The sequence below is a fragment of the Cupressus sempervirens genome, chromosome 6 (genome assembly GCF_028749045.1).
Source record: "Cupressus sempervirens isolate cs-2001-9-10 chromosome 6, ASM2874904v1, whole genome shotgun sequence".
NCBI classification, from domain to species: domain Eukaryota; kingdom Viridiplantae; phylum Streptophyta; class Pinopsida; order Cupressales; family Cupressaceae; genus Cupressus; species Cupressus sempervirens.
Genome location: NC_143123.1, coordinates 271778493 through 271805974, shown reverse-complemented (window position 1 = coordinate 271805974; position 27482 = coordinate 271778493). Strand labels below are relative to the sequence as shown.

At 31.8% G+C, this 27482-nt stretch overlaps 1 pseudogene; it reads right to left on the bottom strand.

Annotated features, from left to right (window-relative positions):
* LOC149552278 (uncharacterized) overlaps positions 1-23570 on the bottom strand; it is a 138365-nt pseudogene extending 114795 nt beyond the window's left edge.
* Between the last annotated feature and the right edge of the window lie 3912 nt (positions 23571-27482).

Below are 27482 nucleotides of genomic sequence, written 5' to 3'. Positions count from 1 at the left end.
TCCTTTTTTTATTTACCTATTCTATATGTGAATTCACTATAACCCTTATTGCATTTGAGCAACACAAACTGTGGCACCAATATTCTTAGGATTGAATTAATCACTTGGTCACTTGACAACAATGGTTCAACTATTAGGTCTTTATAGTTATCAAATTACAAATGCATTCTAGAATTCATTGTTTCATTGTTGCTTAATAGATAGCCTTTGGAAATGCAAGAATCTTTTAAATAATTTATTACTTTAAGGAATCCATGAAAAATTATGATACCTAATTAATTGGGAATTGACAATGTTGCCAATCTACTCCCCAAAACATTGTGATTATTTGGTAAACAACTATGAATAGTTTTTTAGGTGATTAATCATTACAAATTATGATTAATCGGCAAAAGAAAACATTATATAGTAATTTTCATAGAGAAGATGCATATTTCAAAAACCATTGATGAGTTCAAGAGAAGGATACATTAAAGGTAGGGTTCCATGCATATTCATAAAACTCTACTCAGTGTAGGTATTCTTTAGTGTATTCATTCAAAATTTGTGAGCGAAGTTACATTTAAATATGAGATGTCTTTCAATGTTAGAATAAAGAACATCAAAGGGGTTTTATTTGATGTGTTTATTGCATTTGAGTAGTCATAATTTCCAAATGTATAGGCATGCTCTTAGATTGATAGGGTAGATCTACTTACTGATTCTTTAGGGGTACACATATCACATTTATGTTCATAAAGAGTGTCCATTATCTGAAAAGTTTATTATAGTGTTGTAGATAATGGTTTCAAAGTTTTCATTCTATTTTGAAAGATTTTTTTTGTTTTTAGATCAGCCTTATCAAGGATCAAATGATTTCTTTGAAGATAAAAAGACTATCCCTAGGTGAATTGTTGTTCTATGAAAGAATGATTGATTTTTGTTGAAGAGTTCTGCTCACTATTTTAAGGTGACATTCACTATCAAGGGATAAGATCTATTCACTTCTGTTAGGAAATGAATAGGCATATTCATATAGAGCTTTACTAAAATGTACAAGAACACATGTCACCATGATAAAACAAGCAATATGTAGGACAACCATATTAAGTGTCATAAAATGGTGAAAGGAAGCCTTGCTACTTGTGTTCTTCTCAAATGGTTAAGACAAGTGTGCAATACTATATAAGTGATGCAAGGTCAATGAATCTTTCAAAAGTAGTGATGAGGAAACCACATGATAGGTAAATTTGTAATCAAGAGAAGAAATATGCAGTGATGCATAATAACTCTAGTAATAATTTGGAAAGCCAAGTGATAAATCTTAGCATTAGAGAGCAACCATACATTCAGAGAAAGACCCTTGGCTTAGGAAGATCTGAGAAGAAATAATATGTGATACATCAAGATCCATGACTCTTGGCTTCTTTCATGCTCTTACAACATTCTTTTCAATTTTTTGAGAGTGTTAAAGGGTTCTAGATTTATATTATCCTCTAGAATCCCACATTTCATGGAATCTACCCTTAATTCAAGAACTCATTCTTCATACTCCATTTGTGAATCTTTAATGTCTTCTATTAGAGATTTGCAGCTCCATACATATGCACCCAAATCATGTTCTATTTTTCTCAAGAGTATTAGACATGGCTATGCAAACTCTAGGGAAGCCATCTGCTAGAAGAGCTTCCACCGCCCTTCTAATCCATATTTTTGTAGTTACAAGTTTTCGTACATAAACTATTTCTTCAACTTGGGCCAATAACCATATACACTATATCCATCTATAGGAGGAACAAGTTTTCTTTTGAACTTCTTTTTATCATTGAGTTTATCCTTGTCACTTGGAAGATTTTTTTTCTTCTCTTTATTCCTATGATACCTTGTAGTGGGCTTGTACATAGTATATAATATTATAGTATTATATAATTTTATCCTTGTCACTTGGAAGATCTATTTTCTTTTCTTTGTGTCCCATATTTATTGATTTTGAATATTGAAGTAAATGTATAAAATGTTGGGACTTTGCCTAGAAAAAATTCTCCCTCTTTTTATTGAATTCTACATCTCCTTCTATAGTTATTCTTCTTTCTTTTTGGTTGTGTATCCATGTATATTATCATAAGCTTATGCATAGTCATGTAGGCATTTGAATGCAAAAATGAAGATTGATGGATCTAAGGAAGATGTGAAAATTGATGTTAATTTTGCAGTGACTATCTTATCAGTACTAGCTATGGATTTGTGTTGCTTTTTGTTAAAATATTTTGAGTATCCAATCATGTTCGCTAAAACCAATATTTAGCAAGTGGTGCATTGAAATCTTTTTCTAGATAATTAATAGAATGTTATCATCACATTTAAGAAATTTATATATCTACATTTGAGGAAATGATATCAATATGGATTCATGTTTATCTTTTGAGTGAATAACTATTTTTCTTATAGAAAGTCACAAGGAATGGATAATTTTCATTATCCGTTATCGCATATACAAACCTTAGAATGTATACAAAATTTATTTTCAAGGTGGAAAATTCAGATTTCCATACCATTTTCATAATTGTTAAAACTTGAATTACACCACAAATTGCATAAGTTGCAACCTCTTCTCCATGAAGATTTTTAGGTATAAGAACTTCATAAGTCTTCTAGGAAGACTCTAATAACTCTAATTTTGTTTGCATTATTTTCCATTTGGGTGTCAATAGACTTTGCAGTAAGGTAAATATGTTCATCATCGTATCCCTTTCCTTCTCAAGTACACTTACAAAATCAAAAGATTTACTTATAGACTTATCCTTCTCTGTAACACTTTTATCTATCTTAGAAAACTCTTCTACTAACTTCTCCAACTTCTCTTCCTCTTCCTTAATTTTTTTTTAACATCATCAACATATTTGATAGAATGTGTACAAACAATGTACAATTGCTTACCATTTTTCACACATTCTCTTATACCCTTGATATTGTCATCAATACCTTTAACATCATTTTGAATGTTAACACGTACCTTGAGAAATTGGTTTGTAATAAAATCAAGATATGCCTTGGCCTTGGTATATTCCTCAAGAAAAGTGTAATGAGCATCAAAGTCACCAATTATAGTTATCACATATATTCAACTATATCATTATCTTCAAAAGATCTCTAAGTAGGCAAGGTTTTCCACAATTTGTTCAATGCTTGACTCAATATCCTTGCATGCTATTCTGACCTTTTCTCGGATCTTTCTATAACTTTAAAAAAATTCATCAATGATATTTTCTTAATACATCTTCATCAAAGTCTTCTATCTATGCTTGAAATCTCATGACTTATACTACTTTCCAACAATTTTTCAAATGATGAAGTAGGTGTGGCTAGTGTAGGCACAATAACCTTCTATTTTACCTCTATTTACCTTGTGATGTCTCCTTGTGTTACTATGACCTTTTCTAGGTTGTGATAGATGGAATGTCACCTTGTATACCAGCATCAAGTAAAATGAACAAACTTTTACCTTCATTGATCTAGATATAAATTCTATCTCTTTAATTACCTCATTTGTTTCCTTTTCTTTCTTCTCCTTATCTTGTTATTTTTCATCAATATGCTCAGCTTCATTAGTTGTCTTTGTCATTATATCTTCTATTTCTTCACTACTTACCACAATATCCATAAAAGTTTCTTGATTTATTTTTCTTGATAATTTTATTAAGAGTAACTAGAATACTTTTCACAAATAAATATGGTTATGTGATTGTACTATAAAAGTGATTAACTTCTTCATATTTCTCTTGTGGTAGAACTAATTGTTCTCTAATTGAAATACCAACTATTTTGTGTGAATATTCAATGACATGATCTAGCCTCATACCTGGTTCACCTAATGTTTTTACAATTACCTTCTTTGTGTCATTTTTTAACTCATCATTTAATCCATCCATTATATAAACTATTCTTATCTTTATCCTTATCTTAGGTCTTTTTTTCTCTAGAATTCTCCTAATTTCATCAATTGAAATCAATGTACAAAGCTTGTATAGTTGTTTTTCTTATTTTCTTATCTTCTTCTAATGTTAGTTGTCTCCTTACATCAAGTTTCTCATAAATAGAGTCTGGGTGTTAGGATTAACCTCAAATAGAAATAACAATTACATGCAAATATAAACAATATCAGGAAATAATAGATCACATAGAGAAAAACACAAGACACCAAGATTTAACATGGTTCACCCAATCCCTAGGCTACTTCCACCAAACAAAAAGTTCAATATTATTACGATCTAGTTATTACAACCTAAATACAATCCATAATCTCTTACAGCACAATACCGCTACAAGAAGCAATTTTTGTATCACACCTAATGGAAAAATCCCCAACCCGAAGCCCTTTTATACAAGTATTTTTGTTGCTTTAGGGTTATAGTTAATTAAAATATGTCAACCCAAAATTATTGATAAAATATTAGTGATAAATTACTCAAAGAATTATGAAGTATGTACTGTACTTCCCTGATCAGTCACAACAAACTAACACTGGGATACTACAATTTATCATTTTTTTTTGAAATCAAACAAATATTCAACATGTGAATTTTCGATTATAGTCTAGTCATCTTCATTTTTATCTAATCTAATTTTCCTTCATTTTTAATTCTAATTGTGATCTTCTTCAACTATCGATTCCACTTCTTTATTTCTTCTTCAATACTAATTTGTGTAGCCTTAGGTGTTTCTTTGTTTGCAATTTCTATTTGATCCTTTGTTTTCCCTAATTTCTTACCTTAACCAGATTTCTTCTATTGTATGACCTTAGCTTTCTTAGGTTTAGGGCCTTGTACCATTTCCTTCTTCCTTGTACCTTGTAGTGGGCAATCTCCTTTTCTTGGATTTATTATTTTCCTTCTATCCACATAATATAACTAGGGTATGATAGTGGCATGGAGTGTGGGTGAAAGGTTAGACTATGAGTCTCATACATATTGTATGTCACTTCTTTCCTCACTATGTTTCCCATATATTTTCTACCTATAGTGCCACAACCTATCAACTTCTCATATTATCTTGGTTTAGTGTGTTTACTACTCTAGGGTTGAATAGTTTTAAGGGAAGTCACATTTTCAAACAACTAGAAAATAGGAGCCTCCACTTTCATTTATTTAGCACTAGTAAAATGTCTTTCCTATGGTGTTTTTGTGCCACTGCATGTGCCCAAAAAATGTGATGCTTGTTGCATGTAAAACTTTTATTTCTTTTGCATAATTTTTTCATGTTACATCAAGTTAGAAAACTTTAGAGAAATTAATATTTAATTGTTTAATTATTTTCAATTATATACAAGATACTACTAATGCTTGTATGTTTATATTTGATACAATTTTATAGCCCAAATATTTGCCTGTGAAGAAATTTCACACCTAACAATAAGAACCCAGAACAAAATAAGGCAATAATTTATAGATTGTGGTCTCAAATCAAAAGAAAAGGTGATAGAAAATGTTATTTTCCTTGCAAAAAATGGAAGGGCTTAAAGAATCAAAGAATTATAAGCACAAAAACTCAAAGACATTGTAGGCAACATGATCACATTAAAGGGGAAAAGGATTTTTGTCATTTGGTGAATGTGGATTTCCAACTAGTAGAAGCTAATGCTCCCATGGAACAAGATGATACTGAGGTAGAGAACACAATTGAAGATGTTCGATTGGTGCAACTGATAATGTGCTAGAGAACATGATTGAAGAAGATGTTACTAGTGCAACTAATGAAGATGATGAAGATGATGATCGTAGAACATCTAGTGATGATGATTATAAAGAGAACCTTGATATACCTATAATTGAAAAGACATATGATCCCCTATACCAAGGCTCCCAAAAATGCTTCTCTCTATTGTATTGTTGTTGGTAAACATCAAGGTTATGAATGGTATATCCAATGTAGAAATCTTGCATAAGCTAAGGTATAGTGTCATTTTTTTCATCTTATATATTAGTATACCGTTAATGTTCTTTATATTAACAATTTATTTTCCATGGGTTGATAGGTAGTGTTTCTTACCACCATCAAACATTCTACTTCACTCTTAACGAGAATTATCGGCCATTATGAAAGATATTAGAATGGAGTATCAAACAATACCTACATGTCCCAATGATCATATTATATATCATAAACAACATGAATTTGAAACACACTACCTTGTTTGTAATATTAGTAGATATTGATCAGATCAAGTAACCAAAAAGGGTTCTTCGGTACATTCACATTATTCCTGTCTGCAACAATTATTCAGGTGCACTAGGTTGGCATAATTTATGGATTACCATGCATGCAATAGAAGTCAAGATTACATTATGTGAATTCCTATGGATGGTTTTTTATTTAAGGACATCGAAGATAGGTGACCAGTATTTAAAGAAGAACCTCATAATATAAAGCTTTCATTGGCAGCAAATGATTGCAATCCATTTGGAGAGATGAGATTTTCTTACTCGGTCTATTAACAGTAACATTTCTCCTTGGATGTCTGTAAAGTGGAAACACATAATGTTGGCAATGATTGTACTGGGTATTTTTCCATTTAATAGTCATCTAAATTAATTTATAAACATAGTATCAAAATGACCATAATTATTATTATTTGTTTATGTTCATTCAATTAGGTAAGTACCAAGTGAAAGATATGAATGTATATATTGAGCCCTCGATTGATAAGTTGTTGGAGTTATCTAATGGGGTCACTATGTATGACATCTCTAGACCAATTGGTGAAAGACAATTTCAATTCCATGTAATGCTTGCATGGATAATACATGATTCCCCTAGACTAACACATTATTGTGTTATGTAAAACTGTTAACGCATTTTTTAGTATGTAATAGTGCTAATGCATTTTTGTTGTATGTTTAAGTTGCATGTGATAATTGTAAATATGAATCTTCTTGTACACATGTCATCTAATTATACATGATCTTGTAGGCCATTAGACAAAGGGGGAATTTATATGTACAATCTATGGTCCAAAGATGAAATCTTGTCGTTCAAAAAGTTTAGGAAAGCATGTGTTTGATGAGAAAAAACATTTTCTCCAAAAAAATCATAAGTATCGAATTACCAAAAAACATCATTTTAATGGGAAATAAGAGACAACATCAAAGCCACAAAGAATGACACCTCACACATAAAAGTTGAAATACAATAGAATGGATCGTCGAGGTAATTCCATTCCATCTTATGCAAGTTTCTATATGAAATTACAATTTGGATATTGTCTTTTGTTTAGTAGTGATGTAATTGATGTTCATAAAGGTCATCCAGACATTAATTAACAACTTCCAAAAGGACTTAAAAGCTATCCTAGAGAGTTTAGTAGGTTGATGTACTACGAGCACCTCCCAATCATGCATTTATTTGATGTTATGCATATTGGAAAGAATATAATAGAGACACTATGGAAAATATTGGATGGAAGGTGTGACAAATAAATATTGGTCAAATTTTGTTATGACATTGATGAATCCAATCGTGCATTGAAATTTTTCCTTGAATCAAATAGCAATGGAAATTGGATTAATATGAATGTCATTCCTTGGTCATTAACATCAGCAACAAAATGATGCCATATTTGAAGACATAAAAAAAATTCCCACAAGATTTTCTGCAAACAAAAGCAACCTCATATCAAAGAAAGGTGATTTTGGGTTAGGATTGAAAATAGATGATTGGCATACCTTTGTCAAGGTAAGTCACATTCTTCTCTATTTACAATAGATCTATAAAATAGCATGTACTTTTTCTTTTTTTATCTTATAATATATTAAAAAGATAATTTTATTATTATTGCAATACATTCTACCTCTATCTCTCCCACACAACTTTGGCAACATGACTGTCAAACAGGTTATCTATGATCTTGGGAAATATATGAGGTTAGAGGTGTTATTTGTTATATTTTTTGTATAGATATTAGTTTTTCATCTTTCTCTTCCTTTTCTATAATTTTATTGTATTTTTTTTCTAGAGTCTCGTTAATATGTTTTTGTGTGATGAATATCTTCTAGGTGGTTTTCATCTAAAGAAATTGATAAAAAAAGACATAAAATATTGGAATATATAAGTTCCTCTAATTTTGTGTGAGATGCAAAAGTGTTTACCTTCAACTTTTTTCAATGCACAAGAACACTATCTCATACATATAGTTCAAGAGATTGAATTTGTGGACCTATACTAACTAGGTCAATGTGGATGGTTGAGATGCACTTGAAATTTTTAAAGGGTTTGGTTTGACAAAGAGCACATCCTAAGGGTTTCATGGTAAAGGGATATATGGTATACTAGACCATGGTGTGCATTAGTGAATATCTTTCTAAGTTTGCATCAAAGATATCTGTAGACCACATTTCGGGTCCCAACTCCATTAACAAATTTGAAGGGGGGTACTTGATGGGGAAAGGTAGATTGAGGAAAGTGAAAGGTAATTATAAGTTGTTATCATAGTTAATTAATTCTTATCCATCATCAATATAAGTTGTTTATAACTAGTCTATTTATTTTATATAGTTGCTTATGAGTGGGATGCACTTCATTCGTATATTAAAAAAAATCTTGATTGGATGATGGTATGGATTGAACGATCTCAACAAAATGGTCTCTTATTAACATGGGAAGGTGTTTCTTCATTGGTTAAAGAAGCTCATCATAATGAAGATCCAACTGTTATGCCAATGGTAATTGATCTAGCAAATAGTTTAAGAAGTGAAAATGTACCTATAAGTTAATCTATCATGACCCATTTGTTTAATATCAACTCATGGATGGATGCATAATTTTGACATGTTTGAGAAACAATAGGTCAAGCACCACAAAGCTATGTACTACTATGGTCATAAATTTCACATAAAAAAGGTAGATGAAACTAAGAGAACTTGTCATTCTAGGATAACTACAGTGATTCATTGTCAAATTGTACAGGCTAGGACTGAATCAAAATGACCTTGATAGAATTGCTATTGAACATGATAATGGATTTACAATGATTAATACAAGGTCACTTGAGCTAGTTGGAAATGAGCCCTATGTTCTTCCAAGCCAATGTGAGAAAGTGTTTTACTTTGGCGTTCCGCATAAATCGAGTTGGTCATTTGTCATTAGACATGATCCAAGAGGAAGACCAATAAAATATAATGTGATTGAATAAGAAGATATTGAAGAAGTGGAAGATGAAGTAGATGATGATGATAGCAAAGATGAAGAAGGAGATGATGATGATGATGATGATGGCAAAGATGTTCATGATGGTGGTGATGTTATTGATGGTGGTGGTGGTGGTGGTGGAAATGATGATGATGGTGATGATGGTGATGGTGATGGTGATGGTGATGGTGATGGTGATGGTGATGGTGATGATGATGGTGGTGATGATGATCATGATCATGATGACATTGACGATGATGATGATGGTCATTGTGATGATCATGATGATGGTGATAATGATGATGAGATGGATGAAAAAGATTATCGATGACATGATCAATGGAAATGTATTAGGTGTTGATTAGGTTGAAGTATTTGTTATGATGCTCAATTCTTGGGGCTGATTAATTATAATATGTTTTTTGTAAAGGAAAAAAATTTAAATGTATACAATGATCATGATGTATGCATATTGTTCATGTTATGCTCTCTGTAATTTGTAGCATAAGTATCATGTAATTTGTAACTAACTTAAGACAAATGATTTACATGTGCAGGAAACTATACCCCATTGATGAGGATCGTACATAATGACACGGATCAAGAGGTATAAGTTTATTACATGCTTTCTTTCTCTTTACCTTCAACATTAATTTTAGGCAAACTTCATCAATAATAGCCTCATTTTATAGCAAAATATTTCGCTCCTTCAACTATATCTGTCATTTGATGGGCTACAAGTACCACCAAATAGGTATCTGTCAAATTTGTCTTCCTCGAGTGAGGGAAATGTGAGAATAGAAGAGGATAGTGAGACATGTAGTAGGTCTATGAAAGAGAGACAAACTAGAGGTCAAAAGATTAGAAAAAAATTCAATAAATGCATGCAAATTTTTCTTACTCAAGGGGGGTCATGTTCTTATGATGATGAGAGAAAGGGTGATATCAAGGTTATGTTGAGATACACACATTTTCAAAAAGAATGGATACCCAAGGAATTACCTCCAATTAACACTAATTTTCATGTTAACGAGAGGATATATCACATGGCTCCATCATCATTACATGGTTTGGGTCTATTTTCCACGGATGGCATAAAGATTAGTTATAACAAAGTTGTTGAATTGATGGAGTATGTAGGACCTTGTTACAATTACAATAATTAGATGTAGATAGTTCAATACAAAAAAAGTATGTGTAGCTATGCACTGTCAGCAAATTATCTAAAATAGAAAGAAAATGATCAAAGTAAAAGAATTGTTGTATACATTGATGGAAGGCCAAAAACAATAGGGAACATTGTGGGTTTTATAAATAGTACAAGTCTTGGGTCAACTAATAAGTGACCCAATTGAATTTTTGAGGTGCGTGAGGGAAATTATTTTTTTGTATGTGTAATAAAATCAATAAGTTCAGGGGAAGGGTTGCTAATAGATTACAATTTGAATCGCATAGATACAAAAAAAGTTACTATCATGGGACTTGTAAGTACTATATATGTAACATTTAAACTAATTGCTTCCAATTAGAACTCCAATATACAAAATACCATTTTATTAATAATTTTTTTTGCTAAATAAGCTATTCCTTTCATTATGTTGATATTTATATATATTCTTTATCATAGGGTGACATGGCCGATCCATCAGATGATAGAGGCAGGGATGTTGATCCCACCCCTTCCCTAGTAAAGGTAAACCTTTTGTATAAAAATTTGTGTAATTTTTATTTTACAAAATGTTATAATATTATGTTATTTTTATTAAGTTTTTGGGCTCTTTTTGAATTTTTTAGTGATGTTTTTGTCACAATTTGATGCTTAGGGAAAGGGAAAAGAACATATTACACAAGAGAAATTAGTTGCTAATATGGCAGCCACAATATTATGCGATGACGACATCACATATACCAATGACCCTATAAGCATGTATAAAAAGAGTCTCAAGAGCATCAATCTATAGATTCTTGCACTTGTGATGGATCCAAATCCAACTAAAGAGAAAGAGGCAACAAGAAATGAATTGTGTTAGAGATCATGTTGTCTAGAAGTAAGTAGCAATGAATCTTTTGCTACGACAATAGTTCAATATGTTCAAAATATAAGAGTAGTAACTGAGAGGGGAGGGGTGAATTAGTTACTACTAAAATAACTCTCAAATCACTTAGATGTCAGTACAAAATGCAAATTGAAAACTGAATATTGCTGAAGCTCAGTAAACACATACAAAATGTTGTAACTTGGTAAAAGCTTGAGATATAAACTTTAGATGTTAAGTGTCATTACCATTACTTTAACTTAGTTGGAAATACATAAAAGAAAATAGCTTGAACACATTTAACACCAAGATTTAATGTAGAAACCCAATTTGGAAAAAACCACCAATTGTAGCTAGTTACTATTTTCACTCTTCTAAAGTGACCCCATTTAGGAGCCAACCCTATTAAAGGTTACAAAACACACTATTAGGTGTGACCTTGTTAAAGTATTTAATCACCCTATTAGGAGTGGCCTTGCTGGAGGTCTTTAGACAATTCAATAGAACTACCACCTTGTTAGAAGATTTGCAAATAGTTGTTAAACCAACTCTATTAGGAGATTTAGATCACTACTACAATGGTTAGAGAGTAAGAATGAGGTGACCTGATTTGAATGCAATTGAGTTGCTGATTACAGATCTCTATTTTGGCTTGTACTTGATCCTTCCTAATCGAATATAGTTTTTTTACTTCACAAGGATATTCTACTTATCCTTCAAATTCACTTCCTCTTCTCATCATTAGATCTGCAATCACATCTTCATGCATTCCATCCACCTCATACATTAAAATCAAAAACTTGACCTTATACTTATATCTTCCACTTTGTCAAGTCAGCTCAAATACAACTTAGAATAATTAATATTCATCACCTCAATCAGCTGGAATCAATAGATAAATCAATTAAGCTTAATATGCCAAAATAAGAAAATCCTTCTTTAACCAACAGAAGCTCGGTTAACACTAAAAACTCACAAAAATCCTTTGGCAATCGAGTGAGCTTGATTAGAATTGATTCCATCCAACTTTCCTTCATTAACCAAGTGAGCTCAGTTAACACTCACTTTGTGCATAATTTTCTTTGACACCCAAGTGAACTCGGTAGACACTGCCTTCTAGGTAATCACAGGAATGCTCGGTAGACATAGAAAATTGTCTTTATTGCTCAAGTGAGGTTGGCATATATTGACTAATAATGATATGACATTTGTGTAACATCAAAGATAACACATATTTAATTAATTGTATCCAACAATCTCCCTCTTTGGCATTGATGGCAACACAACATATCATAGCACAATGAAATTTTGGATTTAGACTTGAGAACTCCCTCTGTCAGTGTGAGCTCTTTCTTTCACTGGATTCTTTTTCTATCTACAACAACTACTACCAAGTTCATTTAGAACTTTCTCCCTCTTTTAGCAAACTTCTCCTTCTTTGGAAAACTTTTATTCTAGTTCCAAAAAATTTCTTAGATATGACAGTAAACTTCTCCCTCTTTGACAACACATCCCAAAGATAACAATTCTATTAATACCAATGTACCTTAAGTACTAATTCATCTACAATATGCCCTTGCTAATTCTACACCAACTAATTGATCTTCAATAGGCTCTAGTTGATGCATCACTAAGCTTTATTTAGTGAACTTAATAAGATAGGGGAATGACCCCTAGCTTACCTCTTAGATTTAGAAATGCATCCTTAGGTAATGGCTTGGTAAATATGTCTACAATCTATTCCTTTGTATTGACATATTCCAATCTAACTTCTTTTCCTTGCACCAATTATCTTAAGAAGTGATATTTTATTGCAATGTGCTTTTTTTTTTGTATGCATCACTAGATTCTTTGATATATTAATTGCATTGGTGTTATCACAATATATGACTATTGGATCCTTGATCTCTACCTTCATTCCTTCCAAAAATTGTTTGAGCCAAACAATGTTAGAACAATTAACTACTGCTGCCACATATTTTGCCTCTGCTGTAGATTGAGATGTATAGTTTTGCTCCTTGCTTGTCCAAGACACTAGTCTTTTACCAAGAAAGAATGCTCCACCACTAGTGCTTTTTCTGTCATCAATACTTCCTACCCAATCAGCATCAATAAATACTTTCAAGTCCAAATTGCCTCCAAGTTTATACCTTAAACTATAGTCTTGAGAACTCCCTCTGTCAGTATGAGCTCTTTCTTTCACTGGATTCTTTTTCTATCTGCAACAACTACTACCAAGTTCATTTAGAACTTTCTCCCTCTTTTAGTAAACTTCTCCTTCTTTGGCCTTACTTTTATTCTAGTTCCAAAAAATTTCTTAGATATGACAGTAAACTTCTCCCTCTTTGACAACACATCCCAAAGATAAAAATTCTATTAATACCAATGTACCTTAAGTACTAATTCATCTACAATATGCTCTTGCTAATTCTACACCAACTAATTGATCTTCAATAGGCTCTGGTTGATGCATCACTAAGCTTTATTTAGTGAACTTAATAAGATAGGGGAATGACCCCTAGCTTACCTCTTAGATATAGAAATGCATCCTTAGGTAATGGCTTGGTAAATATGTCTACAATCTATTCCTTTGTATTGACATATTCCAATCTAACTTCTTTTCCTTGCACCAATTATCTTAAGAAGTGATATTTTATTGCAATGTGCTTTTTTTTTTTTGTATGCATCACTAGATTCTTTGATATATTAATTGCATTGGTGTTATCACAATATATGACTATTGGATCCTTGATCTCTATCTTCATTCCTTCCAAAAATTGTTTGAGCCAAACAATGTTAGAACAATTAACTACTGCTGCCACATATTTTGCCTCTACTGTAGATTGAGATGTATAGTTTTGCTCCTTGCTTGTCCAAGACACTAGTCTTTTACCAAGAAAGAATGCTCCACCACTAGTGCTTTTTCTGTCATCAATACTTCCTACCCAATCAGCATCAATAAATACTTTCAAGTCCAAATTGCCTCCAAGTTTATACCTTAAACTATAGTTTTCAATACATTTCTTATATCTCATGATTCTTTTGATTTCCATCAAATGAATTTCCTTGGGATTTGTTGAGAATCTTGCTACTATTCCAACTACTAGAGAAATATCAAGCCTTGTGTGTACTACATACTACAATTTTCCAACCATTGATCTATATGTGGTCTAATCTACTTCTTTGGAATCATCATTTTTGGAGAGCTTATGTCCAGTAGACATAGGGGTTCCAACTGGTCTTGAATCTTCCATTCCAAAAAATTTCAATACTTCCTTGATATACTTAGATTGAGTGATGTAGATAGCATTTTTATTCTATTGTATCTACAATTCAACAAAGAATTTTATCTCACCAAACATAGACATCTCAAATTCTTTACTCATTTCTTCTGAAAATGCTTTGCACAAGTCATCATTTCTTATAAATAGAGTATCATCAGCAAATATTTCAGCCAACACAATCTTCTTGTCTACTCCTTCCTTGATATATAGACTATTGTTATCATTTGTCTTTTGAAAGCCAATCTATACCAAGTAATTATAAAGTCTTTCATACCAAGCTCTAGGAGCTTGCTTGAGACCATATAATGATTTGTGTAACTTGAAAACGATGTCTCTTTTGCTAGGATCTACAAAACCTTCTAGTTGTTCAATGTAAACTTCTTCATCAAGAATTCCATTCAAGAATTTAGATTTGACATCCATTTCATATACTTTAAATCCTCTATGTGTTGCATATGCTAGTAAAGTTCTAACACCTTCTAGTCTTTCCAAAGGAGAAAAATTCTAACCATAATCAATACCTTCTTCTTCAGAATAACCTTTGTACACCAATCTTTCTTTGTTTCTTGAAACTTTTTCATCTTCATTTAGCTTATTTCTGAATACCCACTTTGTACCAATTACATTTTTATCCTTGGGTCTAGGAACAAGAGTCCAAGTTTTGTTCTTTTCTATCTATTCTATCTCTTCATTCATTGCTTCAATCCAACTTTCATTTTATAAAGCTTATTTAACACTTCTAGGTTCAAATTTAGCAAGTAAACATGTACATTTTAATTTTCTTCTTGTTATTGTTCCATCAAATTTGTCTCTAATGATTTTATCAGGTGCATGATGTCTTCTAAAATATCTTGCTAACACAAGCTCTTTGGGCTTTGAGTGAGTTCCACTATCTTCATTTTGAATTTCAATTTCAAGCTCAGGTCCTTCTGTCTATGACTTGGGTCCATCAAGCTCTCTTAGAACTAGCTTGGTAGCCTCTAATTATGACTTGGGTCCTTTTGACTATAGCTCAAGTTGCACTATCTACAACTCAGTAACTATTGGAGATTTTGGGGACTGAGGAGATGAAGCTTCCTTTATTTTAGATAGATTTGGTAGGGTATCAGGTTCATAGTAAACAAATCTTTTGTAATCTTATAGCTCTTTGTTGCTTTCTTCTTCACTCTTTTCTACAAAACTCATCAATTCTAACACGTGCACTTTCTATAATTTTATGAGTAGACAAGTTCAAACATTTGTATGCTTTACTTATAGAGGAATATCCTAGAAATATGTCTTCATCACCTTTTACATCAAATTTTCTTTTTCTAGATTCTTTTAAGATATAACATTTGTTGTCAAATACTTCCAAGTAACTTACATTGGGTTTCTAGTCATACCATAGCTGATAAGGAGTTTTGTTTGAATCTTTCTTCAACTGTACTCTATTCAAGGTATGAACTACAGTGTTGATATCTTCCTTCCAGTATTTGAAAGCAACCTTCTTCTCAATCATCAAGGTTCTTGCACAATCCATGATAGATCTATTTCTTCTTTTAGCTATACCATTCTATTGTGGTGTACCAAGAGCTGATACTTGTCTTTTGATTCCTCTTTGAATGCAAAAATTATTGAATTCATTGGAGATGAATTCACCACCTCTGTTTGATCTTAAGCATTTCAATCTCTTTCTAGTTTCCTTTTCTACTCTGGCTAGATACCACTTGAATTTTTGAAAGCTTCTAATTTTTCTCTTAGATACATTATTGTCAACATTCTAGAATAGTCATAAAAAAAAAGAATGAAAATTTTTTCTCCACTATAGCTTTCTATTCCAATAGGTCCACATAAGTCTGTATGAACAATTTGCAAGACTTCTTCTGACTGATAATTTTTTGCTTTTAAAACTAGTCTTTCCCATCTTACCAATTTGGCAATTATTGCATAGACCCATGTCAAGTTTCTTCAAACTAGGAATACCTCTTATCCTTTTATGTTTTCTTGTCTTCCATTAGATTATCAAAATTTACATGACATAGCCTTTTATGCCATAACCAACTTTCCTCTACTTGAGTAATAAAACATGAACAATCACTGAGATCAAGATAAAATAGATTACCTTTTTTTTCTTGCCAGATCCAACCAAATTTTTTTTTACATCTAGTAGTTTGGTCTGTCCATTCATGAATTCTACCTTGAATCCAATGTTATTCAATTGTGCCACACTTAGTAGATTATACTTTAGTCCTTCAACCCAATAAGCATTGTCACATACAAGTTCTTTAGTCAATGAAACACATCCTTTTCATTTTATTTTACAAGGTTCATTGTTTCCAAATCTCACACTACCTCCATCATAATATTCCATGTGCTCAAATTTTGTTTTGTCTCTAGTCATATGTTGTGAATAGCCATTGTCAATAATCCATATATCAATTTTTCTAACATGAGAGATAAGTGCCATCATATCTCCTTCATCATTAGATTCATCTTTCACAGCAATATATAACATTTCATCTTCATTGTTATCAAAATCTTTAGCTATAAAACAAGATTTCTTACTTTTTCCTTGTAGTTCTTGTAGTTTTTGGAATCCTTCTTGCCTTTGTGCTTATTTCTTTTTTTTTCATCTTTGATTTCCTTATTTGGACACCTAGCAGCAATGTGACCAACTTCTTCATAGTAAAAGCATATCAGAGGAACTTTACCTTTGTACTTTCCTCTTCCTTTGGAATACTTCCTTGCAAGCAGGGCTTCAACAACTTCAAGATCACTATCTAAACTTTCTTCTGATGTTCCTTCCTCTTCACTTCTTGATTTACTAGATTTTGGTTTCTTACCCTTTTCTTTGTGTGAGAGTTTAGCTTTAAAAGCAGATTCGATAACCTTTGAATTAGGATCATAGTTATCAAAATTATCTAATTCAAAAGTTGTCATTCTCCCAACTAGAGCATCCAAAGCTATTTTATTATTTGGATCACATCTCATTTCTTGAATAGAAGATACTTTAATTGTATAAATAGGAAGAAGAGTTCTAAGTACCTTACTTACAACAATTTTCTCTTCAATTTCTCCTTCAGATGTTTTGATTGCACTTACACTTGCTTTTATCCTTTCCACATAAATGGAAATGTTCTCATCCTCTCTCATTCTCATCTAATCAAAATGACCTCTAAGACTTTCAACCTTAGCTCTTCTTACATTTTCATCTCCTCCGTATATATCTTTCATTTTGATCCACATCTCATAAGTTCTCTTGCAATCATTGACTTCATCAAATTCAACATAACTAAGATCAGATGCAATATCAATCATCATGATGTTATGATTCTTCTTTTCGGCAATTTTTTGGTGATATCTTCAATAGATAACGTTTTAGTGAGAATCTTGTATTTAGTATCAAGATACTTGCATCCTAAGTCACTGATGGTAGCCAGGTGTAACCTCATAAGTCCTTGCCATGCTACAAAATTATCTCTATTCAGCTTGGGGATTTCTCTTCTGTAAGACATCCTAATCTTTAGCTTAGGTCCTTGAAACCTTCTTTGCAAGCACCAAAAGCTCTTATACCAATTTTTGGAAATATAAGAGGAGTAACTGAGAGGGGAGGGGTGAATCAATTACTACTAAAATAAATCCTTGATCCCTTAGATGTCAATAAAAAATGCAAACTAAAAATTGAATTGTTGAAGCTCGATAAACACATACAGAATGTTGTAACTCGATAAAAGCTTGACATATAAACTTTAGATGCAATCTGTGATTACAATTACTTTAACTTAGTTGCAAACACATAAAAAAAATTGATTGAACATAGATGACACAAAGATTTAACATGGAAACCCAATTTGAAAAAAATCACCAATTGCAACTAGTTACTGTTTTCACTCTTCTAAAGTGAGCTCTAGTAGGAGCCAACCTATTAAAGGTTAGAAAACACACTGTTATGTGTGACCTTGTTAAAGGATTTAATCACCCTGTTAGGAGTGGCCTTGTTAGAGGTCTTTAGAAAATTCAATAGACCTGCCACCTTGTTAGAGGATTTGCAAATAGCTGTTAAGCCAACTCTATTAGGAGATTTAGATCACTGCTATAATGGTTAGAGAGTAACAATGAGATGACCTGATTTGAATGCAATTGAATTGTTGATTACAGATCTATGTTATGGCTTGTACTTGATCCTTCTTGATTAAATATAGCTTTTCTAATTCACAAGGATATTCTATTTATCTTCAAATTTTCTTCCTCTTCTCACCATTAGATCGTCAATCACATCTTCATGCATTCCATCCACCTCATACATTGAAATCAAAAACTTGACCTTATACTTATATCTTCCACTTTGTCAAATTGGCTCAAATACAACTTAGAATAATTAATATTCATCACCTCAGTTAGTTGGAATCAATAGATAAATCAATTAAGCTTAATATGCAAAAATAAGAAAATCCTTCATTAACTGGCCCAACTCAGTAGAAACTAACTCAAAAATGATTTCCTTTGTTAACCAACAGAAGCTCGAATAACATTGCAAACTTGCAAAAATCCTTTAGCAACCGAGTGAGCTCGGTTAACACTCACTTTTTGTATACTTTCCTTTGACGCTCGAGTGAACTTGGTAGACACTTCCTTCTAAACTAGGTAATCACAAGAATGCTCGGTAGACACAGAAAAATTTATTTACAGCTTGAGTGAGCTCGGCATATACTAACTAATAATGATATGAAATTTGTGTAACATCAAAGACAACACAAAATTAATCAATTGTATCCAACACAACAAAGATTTATGCTTTATACTAATTTATAGATCATGAACCAAAATATGTATGTTTTGTTACAACAATTTTTGAGACCTTACTGATTTGTTCCACCTAACAAGGGTACCATTGTAGTTCCTACAAGTATGTGATTTCAATTTTCAACATCAGAATGGACATTATTTTCTTTATGATTATTATTGACAGTTCTATATTATTGTTGTAATGTTTTTGCAATCTATATTTAAAAAAGACAATACATTGTATATATATATATATATATATATATATATATGATTATTTTTAGGGTGTTGATGACATACATATGCCTCCTTCCATGAGGCTGGCCAACACAATAAAATTGCCAACTATAGAATCAGCAACAAGGAACATGCAAACATCCACACTTGTTGTAACTAGAGCTGGTAAATCCTTGTTTTGTTACATTTTTTTGTGTTAAATATGATTTTATTTATAATTTCTTGTTCATTTTATCATAGTATGACATTGATTAACTTTGTGTAGTGATAGGTATACCTTCTCATGATGATAGAATATATACCAATACCATTGATAATTTATCATCATTTCCTGGAGTAGCCTGTATTACTTCTACTGGATTGTTGGAGGCATCATTGTTGATGGCTAAGATATGATTCCCTTAAAATTTCCTAAGCTTTCAAGTACTTTAAAATTGAAATTATTTAGAGTGTGACTATAGTTTACTTATTCATAACTCATTTTTGACTAATGATCCTATGATGATTTTACAGGAAACAGTCTTTTTTATGAAACTTTTTATGATTTAACATTGAAGATATTTGGGCCCACATTACGTAAAAGGTACATAGCTTCATATAATTGGTTGTTGAATTTTTTCATTCATCCATTTGTTGTAATATATTCAAGCTACATAGCTCAAACTAATTTTTTTATCTAACAATTTTGTTTTTTGTTAAAAGGTGGAATGAGCAAGGCCCTGAATTAAAAGATCAGCTCATAAAATCTATAAAGGATATCTTTGGTCAAAACATTTTGAACAAAGTCCAAATTCTTAAAAAAGATTGCAAACATCTAAAGACTGTGAGAGACCAATACAGAAGGGCTCTAAGGCTCAACCCAAAGTATGAGCGTCCTTCTATGGTTCCAGAGCTAGAGTGGAATGAAATCCTTGAAGATGCAAAAGAGATAAGACATAGAGATAAAGGAATTAACCCACCACCCAACAAAAATAAGTATGTGGTAGTTGTATACACCCAAAAATTGGCAAAGACCTAAAATATCACAAATTTTGATCAAAAGATACAAATTAAGGACACAATAAGATAATAGAGGAAAATAATGAACTTTCAAATCAATGGTAGCATCAAGTCATTAATCAATCAAATCACCTATCAAATCAAAAAGGACCTAAATCACTTTAAAAAGAGGAAAAGCAATTCATGAAATCATAAGATGAAATTTAAAAAAAAGGAAAAAGGAAAAGACAAAAATTGAAAATAAATGGAGCATTTAATAAATCAATAAAATCCATTTATCCTCTCAAAACTGAAAATTCTCCTTTTTTTACAACTAAAAGAATTGAAAAATCCTCTATTATCCTCACAAACTAAGTCTGTTCAATTCTTCCTCTTGGTGCCTTATGAGATATTTATAGTTTCACCATTACCCTCAAGTCAAAAGTAAAATCCTAATCCTTACCCCAATCCCTTCTGAAATCCTATAAATAGGAGGGAAATTCAAGAGCAAAAGGACCCAAGTTTTAGGCATCTAAACTACAGGCACATTTAGAGTTATCATCTATTTTAGAATTGTTATTATAGTGAATTTTTTTCATTTTGATATCATTTTAGCATTCATTTCATGTCATTTGATATCATTTAGGCTTACATATGCATATGATTCTATCATTCTATTGTTATTATCTTCACATAATCTGTATTTTCATATAGATCTAGCATATACTTTGATAGATATGCATCCATAACACACTTTCATTTTGGAGTTATCACTGAGATGCTAATCTAAGATAAATCTTAGCAATTTTAGTTAGGGAAACATGGGATGTTCATGGAATCTTTTTTTAACAGTGATTTCTTGGGTTTAGAATAGTTCATTGTTACTTTGATTGCACTCTGCATTAAGGTCTCATAAATATGTGAATCCACCATGCATAGTAGTATTAATATAATTATGCACAAATTAGTGATCTTTATATTTATATAATCTAACATTTTTCTAACATTTTTCAAATTTTATATATATAGGTTGCAGGACACATCAAAGGCTACACAAGCTAGGAAAGAGAAGGTTTGTCAACACCATCTTGGCTCTAGTGGATATATGAAAATTCACTCATGACTTGTAAGTAGTAGTAAATGAAATTTCATATAATTTTTTTAATATAAAATTACAAATAAGAAATACATTCAATATTGATTATATTATCAAAAAATGCAGGGCATTGAATTTAATCTAGTGCCCACAAAAGAGGACAAACAAATTGGCTTCAAGCAAGGCTATAAAGTAGCGATTTCCTGCCACCACACAGCTTCCAGTGGCCAAAGAGATGTAGAAGATTCAGGTGCACTAGTTTATACACAATTAAATAGGCCTAATAAATAATAACATAAATTGAGAATTTCATGAGAAATGAACTATTTGATGTTAATTTTGAACAATGATAATAATGTGCATGACATTTCACAATAGCCTTCTACTCCTGGCACATATCCTACTCATGATGATGAAGGCACAAATCCTACACATGAAAAAGGCCTTGATGTGCATCACAATGATAGAGGTACATATTCAATTTCTATCAAAAATTAATTATCATGTAACTATTAATAAAAATTTACATCTTAAATTGCAATTTGTGTAACCTTTATGTGATAATTTTGTAGTATGCAAAACGTCATGGTGACAGAGTCGAACGTGGTGCTACAATTGGGCATGTTGAGGTTGGAGCTAAACAAAATGTAATAGTAGATGCTGTGGCACTATTAGGTAAAGAAAAATCCCTATTATGTTCTTTAGATTAATGAAATACATATAACATGTTTAAAAATGTTTAGAATTAAACTCATTTATTTCTTATTGCAGGGGTGCATCAACCTTGTTCTCAAAAAAATAAGAGGAAGTCTCATGTCATAAGATTAGAACCACAAGAGCCACAAGATAATGTTGAAGATAGTCATGATGTGCATATTAGCCTTTATCTTTGACAAATGAAAAAACAAAAGAAGAAATGAATGTTAAAAACTTTGTTTGATTATGAACGTGTTGATGAATTTTTTATGAATGTTGCTTCTTAATTAATTTTATGTCATGTTCTTGAATATTGTTATGTGATGTTATCTTAATGAATGTTATGTTATTATAATGATTCAATGGTATACTTCTTAAATGAATGAACAAAATATTTTCTTAGTTGTTAATTTGGAATTTAGAGTGATTATAGGTGGGGAGAGGCCAAATGAGCTTCCACCTTCACGTGGTTGTCCTTGTTAAGTAGAGAATATGAAAGGATTCTTGAAACCAAGTGAAGCTCAAAGTAAACATATCAAAACTAAACATCAATATATGCTCCCATCATCAAGTGGCTAGAGAACTTCACCATAGTTACTAATGACTATCATTTCTTCCATGTTGATGTAGATGTGTCTAATTGACTCCTTTGGTCATCACCAAACTCCACCTAACACATTTTTCTCAACTTTCTAAAATAGCCAATCTCACTGCCTAAAGATAATATTCTATTTTGACATTGTACACATGCAAAGGCATTTTGGGGGGAAGATGGCTTGGGAAGATTCTTCCTTGGCATTATGAACACTCCATCCTTCTCACTATTCTTCATCTGGTCAGATATCTTCATTTTCATCATCCTAGTTGCATACATCTATAAACTCACCAAGTATGCCACCCAAAGACACTCTTCTATCTTGGTAAAAATAACAAATCAAATCTTCATTCTTGGAGCATAAACAACCTCCATGATCTTCTCATGACCCATCACCAACACCATTGCATCCTTTTTACTGAGATCATTTCTACTACCAAATTTTCACTTACCTCGTGACATTCCTTTTGGCATTCTAAGTCTTCATTCACCATCGAGGTTACATTAGTAGCCTCCATACTCTCTGTCATAGAGGTACTCTCTTCAATTGTACCCTTCTCCTCACTCAAAGGACTCGTCATTATCTCAAACACCACTAACTCATCATACTTAAGACCCCTAGGGCTTGCTTCCTTGTTGTCCTCGCTATAACCTTTGTCTTCCACATCTTCTTCAACACCTTGAACCTCTTTAGCACTAGGTTCTTCATCTTCTTCACCATCCATCTGTACTTAAACATCTTGAATTAGATCATTTTCAAGTTCTTCATAATTTTGCTACTTCAACCCCATCTTCCTCTCTATGGCATCAAGCCTCATTATCTATCTATTTCTTGGTAGTATAGCTCTACCTCCTTTCCTCACACAATTTTTTCCTCTTCTCATCTTGATCTCTTTTCTTATTTTCATAACTCAATGATCCCTTCAATGCTTTGTATTCTTGAAGAATATTTCTTTCTATTTTTATCAAACCCATCTTTGTCTACCCTAGACTTCCTCTTAACCTTCACTAAATTGCGAGGATCTAATCCCTTTCTCTGATACCACCATGATGCAAATCATAGCGATTCAACACATTTTTCTAATGTACAAGGAAAAATTCTCTAATTATTCCAGTGAGATACAACTTCTCACATCAAACATATCCTCTTAAACCAATAAACTAATTGTCATCCCTTTCTTCTTATCACACTTCATCCTCTGAATGTTTCCCAATTCCAGAAACTAGGACTCCAAAACCGTTGACAATTCTTTCTCTACAAAAAAAAATCATTTAGGGTAATTCACCATGGTTTCATCCACCAAAATATATGATTTAGGTACTAACAGATCAACCATAAAAGAACCATTTTAAAGCATTGTTATATTAGTCAAAACATATGAATATGTAGAAACTTGCCCTTAATTGATGCTCAAAACTCATTCAACCATTACACTTATCATCAAACTTTTACATCTTTTGTAGACCAACACAATCTATTGAAACCAATCTCCATCTTTGTAACTACCCTATAAACATAATAGATTGATTTTGTTTATTAATCCCTTATGTTGTGAATTTGATGGCTTACACCATTTTTGCAACTTTAACATGTATTTCTTATTCAATTACGTCAAATAGCCTCTTGTTACCCCTTTAGACTCAAACATCAACTAAACTCTAAAGCTATCGTTGAACCCATCTATTAGCTATTGTTAGGCCTATTTGCCCATATTGGTAACCTTTAACATTTTGGTACATTTTTTATTCAAACTTCATTCAAATGGCTCTAATGGCCATGGTTAATTTGTTTTATGACCTTAAAGTACTTATACATTTTCATGTTGCTTTTTGGACCACCTTGTGACCCTAGTGTTCCTTTGAACCCCCTGCATCAACCCTTCATATATATATTGTCCTTGAATTTGACCCATTGGATTGTAAATATATCAATACCCTCTCAATAAATCAAAATTTGAACCATGTAGCCAATGGGACAGGTATTTGATGAGATTTTTAAGGAGATTGCATTTAAATGTTGACCTCATACAATAGGTGAAATATGACTTAAAAATGTTCCCAACACCCAAGAACACCAAATTATACCCTTACCCCCTTGACCAGTTTGACCATGATGGCTTATATATGCAACTTAGACCAATGGTTTTACAATTTGGGTCATTATTACATATCACTTGTTCCATAAATCTGTATTTTGGATTAATTTGTTTCATCTATCTTGGTTTTAGGCAATGCAGAAGGAGTCCCTAGTTCAATATGCAATCTCAATTGGTATGCATAAGACATTAGGTGGAGTTGAAAATGCAACATGTTTTCATTTTTGATACAGGTCATTAAAGTAAATGTGGTGCATTTTTTTAGCTCCACCTATTGTCCATGCATATGGAACGCTGATGCATGTACATTCTCGATTCAGAGTGGTTGAATATTATTTTGGATGGGAGGGAGAGAAACCAAAGACATATGGATGCTTAAGTGGCTACAGACAATGATTCTTCACTATTTACATTGTAGTTCTATTGTTGAGCTCCTTTTTAACTATTACTACATTCTACATTTTGATGTTATTAAAAGTAATGTTTTGTTTCCTTTGTTGAAATGCGTCATGCCTTCATTCACTAAAATTGATCTCTACTAATTGCAACAATATTGGTAATATGTTGATCTTAGTCTTCTTAAAGTTGTTGTTATAATGCTAATTGATCATGATTTCATTGTATTTGGTTGCAAGGTACTGAGCAGCAAGAACTGAATGAGAAATTGAGATTGTAGGGTAAAGAAAGAATTTCTCCATGATTTGAGTGTAGTTCCAGGTAAGGACTGAATCTATTTGTGGTTTGAATTTAGAAGGAAAGTATTAATGACAATGTTTTTTTTAAGATTCCTACATAAAGTTATTTTGTTACATGTTTGGTGTTGAATGATGGATGTCAATCAATGATCTTCTCCTTTTTATTTCAATTGGATAGAACTCATTAAGGCTACTCTAATTGTCTACACCACTTCAGTTCTTTTTGGATGATAATATAACTATTTACAGTGTCTAATGATATGGCAGAGCATTTAATGATAGTTGTTGAAAGTCTATAGCTTGTGCATGTCCTCAATTGAAGTCTTTAGTTTTGATTTTATGCACATTAATTACACCAGACGGACTATCCACCTTTAAGAAATTTTCCTCCATGACAACTTTCGATTTTTCTTTTACATACCTGACAAATCTGGAGCATATTATAGTTTCTTGTCCACTGTTAGAGGTATTATTTTAAAATAGCAAGTTCTATTATGTATTATTTAAGGACCTTTACGATCGAAGGCTCTAACAATTTTTTGGTTTGATTATGAAAATTAGGTTTTGAACCTCCAGGCTCGTAAAAGACTTGATGATTATAGAGTAAGGTCTTTTCTAAAGCTTTATGTGTTAGACTTATCAAATTATTTTATTTTATTTTTTTCGATCCATTGTTGAAGAGTTGTCGGTATGTTTCTTGCACATCACCAATGTAAAATTAAGTGGATGTACAAATATGGATGGTCTTAACTTGATTTTGGAGGCTAGGGAAGAAGACATCTTTGATTGGAAAGATTGCGTAGTCACTTATAGAGGAAATTCAACTCACTCACTTAAGACTCTGTGTTGCAATTTTTGTTTTGACATCAATCAATTTTTTATTCCCAAATCTTCTTGATACACTCATCTTTCTATTTTGAACTTTTTCCATTGTGTAAACTTATAGGATGTAATTTTGGTCTGTGAGAACCTGACAACATTGGATTTAAGGTGGGTTTTAATTTTTTTTCCTATTTTCAAAGTCACACTTTGGTTTTAAAACAATTCTTGTTCAGCAATAATTTTGTGTTAATTGTTTTTTTTGGCAATAAATGATTTCACTTCAGCCATTGTCTTGTTCTCGAGAAACTTAAGCCAGAATGCCTGAGTTTGACAATATTGATACTTTGTTACTAGACTAACAATCCCTTTTTTTTAATTTATGATCTGGTTAAAACATTAGTGGCTTTAATTTCTCTATTAAAAGCATTTTAGTTAATTATTTTTGTATCATGTCATTATTGTCTCTCATAGGTATTATGGTCATTATTGTAGATGGGGCTACTCCAACTTTGAAGTCTCCAACACTGTTGGATCACTTTTGTAAAATGATAGGGATAGATCACTCTCCCCATAAAAATGTTGAAAGCACCATCATTGCATGTAATTTTTTCTTTAATTGATATATTGAAGAATGTGTGGTGAGTCATGTTTTTTTTACTTACTCTTTCATAGAAATCATAGTTTTCTTTGGCAAAATAAATTAGCTTGCAATATGTGCAAGATTTATTAAAAATCACAGGGTGAATAGATACTTGCTTACTAACAATGAAGTTCCATTTTGTATAATTTATCAAGTGTAATTAAAGGGTGTATTATTTTCATTTTGCTAAGAAAATGAAGGATTCTCTACTCATACAACTGAAAATCTGAGGATACATAAAAGTGAAGAATGCGTGGATTATGAAATATCAAAGCATCAGCTAATTCCACACCATTGTAGAATCAAGAATTGTTAAAATATATCAAACTGTTCAATTAAAAACTACTAGGTATCTAGCTGCATTCAAGAAACAAAATAATGCAT